Genomic DNA, 11763 nt, shown 5'->3' with positions numbered 1-11763 from the left:
TCATTTTTAAGGAGTTATGACCTATTTTAGCTTCATGCTAATGAGTTTCTTAATGGACAACTGGGCGTGTTTTACTTTTTGACCAAGTGGGCATTGTGGAGAGAAGTGTATGGCGCTGACCAATCAATGACCAATCAGCGTCATACACTTCTCCCCATTCATTTACACAGCACATAGTGATATAGCTATATCGCTATGTGCAGCCACATAAACACATTATAACGTTACTCAAGTGTCCTGAAAGTGAATATACATTACCTCCAGCCAGGACGTCATGTCTATTCACAATCCTGACACTTATGTAGCATCTCTGTGATATTTACAGCAAGGCTATCTCGTTTTAAATGACATGTTACATCGTACAGGTCTTTACCACTTTGGAATTTTTCTCAGACCCTCTCTCAAAACTAAGCTTCTTGTCCACAATACGCTCTTTGTCCACCATTACGTGATCCACTGAAACCAAGTATCACAAATTCTCGTCTGTGGATCTTGTCCCCTATATTGGTGGACAGGTAAATTCCCAGAGGAGCCACACCACAGAATAATAAGCCACAAAAGGTTAATCTGTACAAACCATCTAGTCAGGCGGGGTATTAACCTACTGGCTTTACTGGCAGAGCTTATAATCCACCCTTTGCCACCCAAACAAGCCCAAGTTGTCCTTTAAAATAGAGAACAAATCCACATCCGTCAACACATTTGTGCTTGACTACGCAGCCAAACATGAAGGTGACTCACCACTCACAGGAATCCTGGCATCACCCAAGGGTGCCTCCAAGATTGTTCCAGCAGCTGGACGACCAGTCTCTTGACTGTGGTCAACTGCAGATCCCAATGATGCAATAGGAGGCAGTCTTCGTCCGTATCCTATGACAACGGTCTTCCCCACCAATCGCATTGAGGGGGCAATAAACTCCCTTTGGAGTCTACACCTGTCTCACCACTGATGCTACCGACTGCCCTCCATAGTCTGCCTGCACTTTATAACCACAGGACTGCTCCTTCCACCACACCTCGAGCCATCCATGCCCCTACTGCTTCCTCAGGGACAGAGCAGAACCCTGCCTCATGGACCTGTTAGATGAGGTTGCAATGTAAGGACTGACTCCTCCTTCCTCTACACCAGCGCTGTCCCACATCCCCGGACCACTTTACTGCAAGCCGGGAACTTCCGGCCATGCCACATGCAGGGAAGGGGGGCTGGAGAAACTATTTTTAGAGGATAGCACATCCTTTTAAAAAGCACGGGACAACAATAACAGTCCATAAGTTTTTGGAAAGGGCTCTTCAGCTCCTTTGCTTTTGGAAAATGGACTCCCTTAAAAAGTGGATTTCCATGCCGTTGCATCCACTCCACCACTGAGAACCCTGTGTGGTAACAATCCTGAATCTTTTTGGAGAACTGTTGCCTACTAGGCACAGGTAACCCTTTATAACGACTCAAAAAAAATAATTGTGTTAACCATTTAAGATTACATTGATAATAAACATTAATTTAAACTATATAAGCAATATACCCATAAGCTCCATAATTCTAGGCACCCAAGGGGCCTTACAATAGAATACACTTGTTATTCTAATTTTGACCATAAAATTGGGTTTTGCCATACAGTACAGGAAAGGGGGGGGCATGTTATTTTGTTTCATTTTTGAGGGGTTAACCCGACGGAAACCTCCGACGGAATCCCTCAATGGAAGGGCAACGGTGATGTGAACAGGTCCTTAGTGTCGTCTTTTTCTTTATTTTCTATTTGTACATTATACCTCAGATAAATAATTATGGCCCTAGTGTGTAATACATAAAAGTGTCTATAACATGTATCAGGAACATATTATCACACCTTTGATTCTTTACAGATGACTGATCCCAGTGAGAAGAAGGAACGTGACATATAATCCTGTCAGCAGCAAGAAAGGAATCACAAGACAGGTAATTAATATTTATATTAATTACTGATAACATTCAGGCTAGATATGAGTTCTAGACCCGCAGAGGTGTGATAGTATCTTCCGGATAAATCAGAATATATGTGTTTTTAACATGTATATCTTCTATAGACAATATCTAGTATAACACAACCATATCTCAGGTACAGAGGTGAGGAACATGTCTATTATTTTACCCTCTGTTCTTTCAAGTCAGAAATCCACCTTTTATTTCCAATAGAATAAAATTGTTATGGTCCTTTTGACCATAAAATTTGGCATGAGGGGAGGCTAGTGAGGGCGAGTAACGTATTTGACCTTGCATTGTTACTGGCAGTATGATGACAAGAAACCCTGGTTTGATGCAGGTTTATTTTAGTAGGCCGGTAATGTTTGCAAAACGACCAAAAGGAAATACAAAAAACTGTTCTTAGCAGATAGGCACAGTCACTTAAAATATTACACAAAATGGCGGCAATTTCAGGCAATGCAGGAAATGGGGTTTTACCAGCTTGGTTTCCTTGGGACAGAGCTCGGACTCTTCCCTGATACAGGGGTAATCCATCGTCTCAGCAACTAAATAACAGGGAGGCTTCACGCAACTTCCACTTGTTACATCCAATGCTGCCTCTTTTACAGCAATCATCTGTGGGGAGGTTCCTGCACTGCACCGCCACAGCAATGGGCCCTCTCTGGCTTCAGGGCCTACTCAGCCCTGCTGGCACAATAGTTGCTGATTTATGGGTCGCAGCCCTTGCACCAGAACCCATTAGGTGGGATCAGTCACCTTTTATCAAATTTAAAAACAGCCCCTTTGTAAGTTATTCAATGTTCCGACACTGATTACTTGCCCATACTACACTGTTTTTGCACACTAAAGTAAATATTAAAGACTGTGCCCGAGCCGGTATTCCCGGTGCCTGCAATAAACAGGGTTAGCCACCATTTTCTGAACAGTGTTACATAGCAGTGAGCTTTGCTGACGTGAGCATCTGCACAGCTCAGAACATGTAAGCACAGGTAAGCTAAACCTATTTAGCCTTGAGAAAAGACGACTAAGGGGGGACATGATTAACTTATATAAATATATAAATGGCACATACAAAAAAATATGGTCAAATCCTGTTCCATGTAAAACCCCCTCAAAAAACAAGGGGGCACTCCCTCCGTCTGGAAAAAGAAAGGTTCAACCTGCAGAGGCGACAAGCCTTCTTTACTGTGAGAACGGTGAATTTATTGAATAGACTACCGCAGGAGCTGGTCACAGCAGGGACAGTAGATGGCTTTAAAAAAGGCTTAGATAATTTCCTAGAACAAAAAAATATTAGCTCCTATGTGTAGAAATTTTTTACTTCCCCTTTCCCATCCCACTTCCCCTTTCCCATCCCTTGGTTGAACTTGATGGACATGTGTCTTTTTTCAACCGTACAAACTATGTAACTATGTAACTATATAAGGTCCTGTGACTAAAACAACACATAAAAATGCTTCCTGGCCACTAGGTGGCAGCATCGCAATGGAAGTATATATGCATATAGTGACGGCTCATCTCCTCTAGTCCAGGACCCAGTGGCGGATTAAGTAGACTATAGGCCCTGGGCTGTTCCACAAGCTTGGGCCCCCTTCTTGTCATCAGTGTATCGCAAAATTCCACTCTTCCGTCATAATCATCTTCGGATAGCTCCTGAACTAGACGTATTTTATAAGGATGATAATAATCCCTCCTCAAAATTCGACGGACTGATGTGGCACTGATATCATTTTGTTGTGCTCCATTCGAGACAGATGTTTAAGGGTGTGTTCACACGGCCTATTTTCATCCGTTTTTTGTCCGTAAACGGCCGAAAAATCGGAAGTAGAACGCCTCCAAACATCTGCCCATTGATTGCAATGGGAAGAACGGCATTCTATTCCGACGGGCCTTTTTTTTTACACGGTCGTGAAAATGAAGTGCAGGTCACTTCTCGGGCCGTTTTTGGAGCCGTTTTTCATAGACTCTATTGAAAACCGCTCCAAAAGCGGCCGTAAAAAACGCCACAAAAATCGCGAGTGGCTCAAAAAACGCCTGAAAATCAGGAGCTGTTTTCCCTTGAAAACAGCTCCGTATTTTCAGACGTTTTTGAGTTTGCATGTGAACGTACCCTAAGGGTCATCATGTACATTGAGCAGAACATCTAAAGCTTTTTCATCATTACTAGCATGTTTGGGTCTTCCGGATCTTGGTGCGTCTTTAATTGAACCACTTGTTTCGAAACGATGAACAGTTCTTTTAACAGTTGACAATGAAATTGGATCACGGATAGGATAAGTGGCATTGAATAAAGCCGCTACTTCTTGATAGGATCTTATTTTTTCTTCGCCATACCCTCTCATCAATAAAGTGATCCTTTCCGTTTCGGTCAAATGCATTTTGTGATATGACAATAGAAATGTACAAAAATGAAAATTACTCTCCGAATTAGCGCTCTCTGAAATTCATAGACTAGGTCCATTTTGTATCGCCGAGACCGATTGTAATAATACGTAATTTAAAGTCACCTTGATGTGACATTCCTAAGCTCGCACATGCACACGTGCCCACACACATTTAGGATTTTACCCGAGCGGTACATTCTGGGCAATGCAAACACCGGCGGTAGCCGATAATGACAATGATAACTTTAAAGTTAAATATCTCAGCGGCATTGTTTTCATATTGAAAAGCGCTTTCAAATGAGCCCCACTCGACCCCCGTGCCATTTAAGATTTTGCTAACCCCGACCACCCCACCGCCCCCAAGGGTGTTTTTTTTTCTTTTCAATAAACTGGTAGATTTTATGACCCCATTAAATCCCACCAAATTTCAACCCTCTACCTCGAGCCGTTCAAAAGTTATAAGGGTGTTTCGGAACTTTTGGTGGCCACTGTATAGACTCATTACACAGAGTGATCTATTTCCAGCATTTTTGGCTTTTAACCCCTTAAGGACGCAGCCTAGTTTGGGCCTTAAGGCTCAGAGCCTATTTTTTAAATCTGACATATTTCACTTTATGTGGTAATAACGTAGGAATGCTTAAACCTATCCAAGCGATTCTGAGACTGTTTTCTCATGAGACATTGGGCTTTATGTTAGTGGTAAAATTTGGTCGATATATTCAGTGTTTATTTGTGAAAACTGGCAAAATTTAGAGAAAAATTTGAAAAATAGAATTTTTCAGAATTTAAATGCATGTGCTTGTAAAACAGACGGTTATACCAGCCGAAATAGTTACTAGTTCACATTTCCCATAAGTCTACTTTAGATCTGCATAGTTTTTAGAGCATTATTTTATTTTTCTTGGACGTTACAAGGCTTAGAACATAAACAGCAATTTCTCATATTTTTAAGAAAATTTCAAAAGCCTTTTTTTTAAGGTACCTGTTCAGTTCTGAAGAGGCTTTGAGGGGCCTATGTATTAGAAACCCCCATAAAACACCCCATTTTAAAAACTAGACCCCTCAAAGTATTCAAAATAGCATTTAGAACGTTTTTTTAACCCTTCAGGCATTTCACAGGAATTAAAGCAAAGTGGAGGTGAAATTTGCAAATTTCATTTTTCTTGCTGAATTTCAATTTTATTCTATTTTTTTTCTGTAACAAAGAAGGTTTTACCAGAGAAACACTACTAAATATGTATTGTCCAGATTCTGCAGTTTTTAGAAATGTCCCACATGTGGCTCTAGTACGCTCGTGGAATAAAACACAAGCCCCAGAAGCAAAGAAGCACCTAGTACATTTTGGTGCTTCTTTTTTATTAGCATATATTTTAGGCAGCATGCCAGGTTTGGAGAGGTGTTGAGGTGCCAAAACAGTAGGAATCCCCCAAAACTGACCCCATTTCGGAAACTGCACCCCTCAAGGAATTAATTTTGGTTATTGTTACCATTTTGACCTGGTAGTTTTTTCACAGCGCGTATTTGAATTGGGCTGTGAAATTAAAAGAATGACAATTTGTCCAATAAGATGTCATTTTTGATCAGAATTTCTTATTTTCACAGGGAACAAAATACCCCATTTTGTTGCCCAATTTGTCCTGAGTGCGGCAATACCCCATTTGTGGTGATAAACTGCCGTTTGGGCCCATGGGAGGACTCAGAAGGAAAGGAGCGCTATGTGTTCTTAGGAGTCCAGATTTTGCTGGATTGGTTTTCAGGTGCCATGTCGCATTTGCAGAGCCTCAGAGGTATCAAAGCAATGGAAACCCACCAAAAGTGACCCCATTTTGGAAACAAAACCTCTCAAGGAATTTATTTATGGGTGTTGTGACCATTTAGACCCCACAGTTTTTTCACAGAACTTATTTGAATTGGGCTGTGAATTAAAAAAAAAAAACTTTTTTCCAAGAAGATGTAGTTTTGGCTCAAAATATCTTATTTTCACAACTAATAAAATACCCCATTTTGTTGCCAAATTTGTCCTGAGTGCGGCAATACCCTATTTGTGGTGATAAACTGCCGTTTGGGCCCATGGGAGGGATTAGAAGGAAAGGAGTGCTATGTGTTCTTTGGAGCCCAGATTTTGCTGGATTGGTTTTCGGGTGCCATGTCGCATTTGCAGAGCCCCAAAGGTATCAAAGCAATGGAAACCCACCAGAAGTGACCCCATTTTGGAAATTACACCCCTCAAGGAATTCATTTATGGGTGTTGTGACCATTTAGACACCACAGTTTTTTCACCGAATTTATTTGAATTGGGCTGTGAATTTAAAAAAAAATAATTTTTTCCAATAAGAGGTAGTTTTGGCTCAAAATTTCTTATTTTCACAAGGAATAAAATACCCCAATTTGTTGCCCAATTTGTCTTGAGTTTGGCAATACCTCATTTGTGGTGATAAACTGCCGTTTGGGCCCATGGGAGGGCTCAGAAGGAAAGGACCACCATGTGGCCTACTGGGAAGTCATGTGTGCAGAAGCCTCTGAGGTATCAGTACAGTTGAAACCCCCGAGAAGTGACCCCGTTTTAAAAATGATACCCCTTAAGGAATTCATCTAGAGGTGTAGTGAGCATTTTGATCCCACAGGTATTGTGTAAAAGATAATGCGCAGCAGATGGTGCAGAGTGAGATTTGCAATTTTCTATATATATGCCATGTCAGTGTCCGATATATTGTGCCCAGCATGTGCCACCAGAGACATACACCCCATAAACTGTAATGTGGGTTCTCCCGGGTACGGCAATACCCTACATGTGGCTGTTATTAGCTGCCTGGGCACACGGCAGGGCTCAGAAGGAAAGGACCACCATTTGGCCTACTGGAGCTTTTCTGGTGCTAAGTCTTGTATGCAGAAGCCCCTAAGGTAGCGGTACAGTTGAAACCCCCGAGAAGTGACCCTGTTTTAAAATCTACACCCTTTAAGGCATTCATCTAGAGGTGTAGTGAGCATTTTGACCCCACAGGTATTGTGTAAAAGATAATGTGCAGCAGAGTGAAATTTTCTATACATATATGCCAATTCAGTGTCCGATATATTGTGCCCAGCATGCGCCACCGGAGATATACACCTCATAAACTGTAATGTTGGTTCTCCCGGGTATGGCAATACCCTACATGTGGCTGTTATCAGCTGCCTGGGCACACAGCAGGGCTCAGAGCGGAAAGATGAGGAGGGGTAAGCTGTGCGAAGTGGATCAGAGCGAGTAAAACTGGGGTAAATTAAAAATAAAGGGATGGATGATAAATTTTAAAACACTCTTTCACACAGAGCTCTGGTTTTTCGGGACACGCGTCACATTGATATATTGTGTTCTTCCTTATCCCCCTCTTATAGCAGACTTTGCACCTCTTTTGACTTTTTCCCTTCTTGCCAGTTTGGGGAACGTCTCCTAAAAAGTGTTGCCCTGGTACGATGCGTGTGGCCTCGCCTCCAAAAGTACTGTAGGGCTTCAGGACTTGATCTGACAAGTCCACCCCTCCCATGTACCTATTGTAGTCCAGGATGCAGTCTGGTTTGGGGGTCTCTGTACTGGTACCTCGTACAGGTACATGGATACTGGTGTGGCATCTCCCTGGTCTTATACTTGACACACAATATGTTGCTGCTAGAATGTGCCCTGCTCTCACCCCTTCTTGTTTGCCCAAGCAGAGTCTTAGGGAGGCCTCTCAGGTTTCTTGTAGCAGTGCCGCATGCCGCAGGACTTCTGGAAGCGAGGCAGTTGAAGAGTGGGACGCTGGTATAAAAATTATCCAGGTAGAGGTGATAACCCTGGTCCAGCAGTGGGTGCACCAAATCCCACACAATTTTTGTATTAACTTCCAGTAAGGGGGGCATTCTGGGGGCTGAATACTGGTGTCCTTCCCTTCATATATCCTAAATTTGTAGGTATACCCTGATGCACTCTCGCACAGCTTATACATCTTCACGCCATACCTTGCCCTCCTACCCGGCAGGTACTGGTGGAACTGAACCCTCCCTTTAAAATGTACCAAGGACTCATCAATAGAAATACACTTCTCGGGGGTGAATGCTTGGCAAACCGGGCACTGAAACGGTCTAATAGGGGTCTCCGTTTATACAAACGGTCAAAACTGGGGTCACCTCGGGGTGGGCACGGCTCATTATGAGTATAATGTAAGAAGCGAAGTATTGCCTCATTTTTATTTTATTTTTTAGTTTCCAGCTCAGTTCTGAAGTTGCTTTGAGGGGCCCATATATTACAAACCTCTATGAAACTCCCCATTTTAGAAACTAGACCCCTCAAAGTATTCACAACAGCATATAGAAAGTTTATTAACCCTTTAGGTGTTTCACAGGAATTTAGAGAAAAGTAGATGTGACATTTAATTAATTTAATTTAATTTATTAGGCACCATGTCCGGTTTGAAGAGGTCTTGTGGTGCTAAAACAGTGGAAACCCCCCAAAAGTGACCCCTTTTTTGAAACTAGAGACCTTGATGAATTCATTGTAGTTTTCTTGGGGTGCATGCGACTTTTTGATCAGTTTTTATTCTATTTTTAAATGGCGCGGTGACTAAAAAAACAGCAATTTTACTATTGTTTTGTTATTCTATTTTTTTTACAGCGTTCACCGTGCGCTATAAATGACATATTAACTTTATTCTGCGGGGCGATACGATTACGGCGATACCAGATGTTTATAGTTTATTTTATGTCTTATGGCGTTTGCACAATAAAATACATTTTGTAAAATATAATTTATTTTTTGTGTTGCCTTATTCTAAGAGCCATAACTCTTTTATTTTTCCATCAGGAAAGTCGTGCTTGGACTTATTTTTTGCGTAACGAACTGTAGTTTCGATCAGTACCATTTTTCGGTACATGCGACTTTTTGATCTCTTTTTATTCCATTTTTTGGGAGATGAAGTGACCAAACAATTGTGATTGTGGTACGGTTTATTATTATTTTCTTTTACGGCGTTCACCGAGCGGGATAAATAACAACATCGTTTTGTAGTTCAGGCCGATACGGACACGGCGATATCAATTATGTATAGTTTATTTGTTTATTTATATATTTTTATTAATAATAAAGGACTGATAAGGGAAAAAGGGGGGACTTTAACTTTTATTACTTTTAAATCTTTTATTTTCTTATTTTTACACAACTTTTTTTTACTTTTTTACACTTTTTTTACTTTGTCCCACTAGGGGACATGAGGGCAGGAAGCTCTGATCGCTATTCTAATACACTGCACTACATACGTAGTGCAGTGTATTAGAGCTGTCAGCTGTTCGCTGACAGCAAGCATAGTGGGTCCTCACTTTGTCAGGACTCACTAGGCTTCCGTCGATGGCGTAGCCAGAGTCCATTGTTAGGATTCTGGTTGCCATAGTAGCCATCGTGGCCCGCTATCGTGTAGCAGGCCGGCGATGGCAGCTTAACCCCTAAGAAGCCGCGATCGCTATTGAACGCGGCTTCTAAGGGGTTAATCGGCGGGGACTACCGCGATCGGTCCCTGCACACTAAGCTGTGATAGCCTGCTGTCGGAAACAGCAGGTATCACAGCTCAAACACGCGCCGGGAAAGATGGCGCCGTGTTAACTCAGGTCAGTACTATTACTGAGCTGAGCGCGAACGATGCGCTCAGCAGGACGTAATAGTACTGGCCTGAGCGCAAAGGGGTTAATGTTGATGATTATGGCTAACAGTTAATGAAAACCCAAAATTTAGTCTATCAGAAAATTTGAATATTGGGCAAAAGTTGAAGATTGTAGACTCATGATGTCACACTCTAATAAGCTAATCAACACAAAACACCTGCAAAGGTTTCCTAAGCTTTTAAATGGTCCAACAGTCTGGTTCAGTAGGCGACACAATCATGGGGAAGATTGCTGACTTGACAGTTGTCCAGAACACAGTCATTGACACCCTCCACAAGGAGGGTAAGCCACAAAAGGACATTGCTAAAGAAGCTGGCTGTTCACAGTGCTGTATCCAATCACATTAACGGAAAGTTGAGAGGAAGGGAAAAGTGTGGTACAAAAAGGTTAACAAGCAACAGGGATATCAGCAGCCTTGAAGGGATTGTCAAGAAAAGGCCATTCAAGAATCTGGTGGAAATTCACAAGGAGTGGACTGTGGCTGGAGTCATTCCTTGTCAAGCCACTCATGACCCAGAGACAATGTCAGAAGCGTCTTACCTGGGCTAAGGAGAGAAAGGACTGGTCTGTTGCCCAGTGATCCAAAGTCCTGTTTTCAGATTAAAAGTAAAATTTGCATTTCATTTGGAAATCAAGGTCCCAGACAGTGGCGTAACTACCGCCGTAGCAGCAGTAGCGGCTGCTACGGGACCCGCGGCATGAGGGGGCCCGTGTCGCCTGTCGGCACGGGCCCCCACCATGGCCGGAGGCTCCGCTAGAAGCCGCTATGGCTACTACAGCGGGATGCCACTGAACACTACGGCAGAGCAGGGAGGTATCTCCCCGCTCTGCCAGTAAACAAAAGACATGTATCCCCTCTCCACAGGACAGGGGATATATGTGTGATCGCCGGCATTGATAGGGAGAACGGGGGACTGAAAGTCCCCCTGACATTCTCCATCACAAACCTCGGACATCCGGGGTCTGTGTCGGCAGCTCCGGAGAAATGAATGGAGCGCCGGTCCCGCTTGTGCGCATGCGTGACCTGCGCTCCTTTCATTTTTAGTGAGCTGCGCAGACGCCGGAAGTCAGAGGTTAGTGATGGAGAACTCCGGGGGACTTTCAGTCCCCCGTTCTCCCTATCGCTGCCAGTGATCACACATGTATCCCCTATCCTGTGGATAGGGGATACATGTCTTTTATTAGGATACACTGTGGGTCGCATTTTTTTGGGAGGGGGGACGCTGTATGGCGTTCCCTACAGGGGGGGGGGCTGTATGGCGTTCCCTACAGGGGGGCTGTATGGCGTTCCCTACAGGGGGGGACGCTGTATGGTGTTCCCTACGGGGGGGGGGCGCTGTATGGCGTTCCCTACAGGGGGGACGCTGTATGGAGTTCCCTACAGGGGGGGCTGTATGGCGTTCCCTACAGACCCCCCTGTAGGGAACGCCATACAGACTCCCTGTAGGTAACGCCATACAGGCCCCCCTGTAGATAACGCCAGACAGCCCCCTCTGTCGGGAACGCCATACAGCCCCCCCCCCCGTAAATAACGCCATACAGCCCCCTCTGTAGATAGCGCCATACAGCCCCCTGTAGATAGTGTCATACAGCCCCCCCTGTAGATAGCGCCATACAGCCCCCCCTGTAGATAGTGCCATACAGCCCCCGCTGTAGGGAACGCCATACACCCCCCTGTAGGGAACGCCATACAGTCCCCCCGTAGATAACGCTATACAGCCCCCCATAGATAACGCCATACAGCCCCCTCTGTAG

Source organism: Rhinoderma darwinii, unplaced genomic scaffold (assembly GCF_050947455.1).
Source record: "Rhinoderma darwinii isolate aRhiDar2 unplaced genomic scaffold, aRhiDar2.hap1 Scaffold_130, whole genome shotgun sequence".
In the NCBI taxonomy this organism is placed as follows: Eukaryota; Metazoa; Chordata; class Amphibia; order Anura; family Rhinodermatidae; genus Rhinoderma; species Rhinoderma darwinii.
The sequence above is the reverse complement of the archived record's forward strand: the minus strand, read 5'-3'. Positions refer to the sequence as shown.